Source organism: Belonocnema kinseyi, chromosome 2 (genome assembly GCF_010883055.1).
Source record: "Belonocnema kinseyi isolate 2016_QV_RU_SX_M_011 chromosome 2, B_treatae_v1, whole genome shotgun sequence".
NCBI lineage: Eukaryota > Metazoa > Arthropoda > Insecta > Hymenoptera > Cynipidae > Belonocnema > Belonocnema kinseyi.
This window is the reverse complement of record NC_046658.1, coordinates 42,781,574-42,782,915: the sequence shown is the minus strand read 5'-3', so window position 1 is coordinate 42,782,915 and position 1,342 is coordinate 42,781,574.

Sequence of the window (1,342 nt, the reverse complement as noted above, 5' to 3'; positions counted from 1 at the left end):
ACAGGGAGGTCTTTCACTTTTTAGCGTGAAAAAATAATCATGTCTCTTATAGGTCTTTTTGGGGCGTCTTTAGGACTAGCCCTGCGGACTTCTGGGGAAAACTTTAGGCCAGACATAGAATGTATTTAAGACGTCCTAAAGTTGTTTTTGTAACGACCCTGGGACTTAGACGCCAATTTCCAAGAATGTCCCAGGACATTTAAAGACGTCCTAAGGACGTCTTTAGGATGTTCCGGTGCCCACTGGGTTAATAACCGGCTGAGCCGAGGATTCATCCACTTACACCTTTATAGACTATAAACAGTGGCGTAGCCAAGGGACAGGTTTTGGGTGTTAGAACCCCCAACATCCTTGATGATGCATGAGGCATATCTACTTCCTTTTTTTATAATGTCTCAGTCCTTCATTTATCTGAAATACCTTCCTAAAATTATTCCCCGCCCACTCTCATAGGTAGTAACGTGTCTCCGTAATAGAAATTTCCCAAACCCCTAATAAAACTATTCTTTTCTGAAACACAAAATGTGAACCATAATAATGTAAGCTATAAGCCTAAAAATATTTTTATAGAAAATCTTCACATGACGAAACCGCAATAAAAACTAGCATTTTTAATCTATTTTCCTGAACGCTAAAATCAACATTTATCGCAGATTATAGACGAGCATAAATGGCAGGTAATCTATGGTACTCATTATAAAATGAAATTAGTAGCCATTTGCGCAAATGAGTTTCTCAGCACATAGTTTAATTAAATAGATTTGAAAGGAAAGCAGAAAAGTATTTTTTTTCCTTCAATGTAGACACTTTTAAACTGCCCGTCATAGGGAATGTGTCGAGAAGGGTCAGTAGAGTGAGCACCAGCAAAAAAGACGAACATGTCAATACACCATATTTAAAAATTAAAATAATCTCAGTTTGTATTTGTATACAACACAATGTCATGCAAGCGAACTTCTGGCACTTCCATGTGGATCTACGTAACGAAAAAGCCGCGTGCTCAACGAACCAATGAGGAAAATTTCAATTTGGGAAATTCAGAAAATGTTCATATGGTTCCCAGGTGATTTGTAAACTAAAATTTGGAATTGCATTGCTTAAATTCTGTACCAAATATAAACACAAGCATACCTCTCAAAATAAGAATAATAGTTATTATTGCAAATTTCAAACTCAGATAAAATATTTATAGAAGTAAAAAGATTGTGCTAAAGAAACATATTACAACGAATGACACCAAACTCTCGCTTTCAGTCAAATGTCGGGGGTTGCCTTCAAATGGCCTTGGAATGATTTCGGGGGGATATAAACGTAAACTGTGAGGGCCGCCTGACTCGTTTCC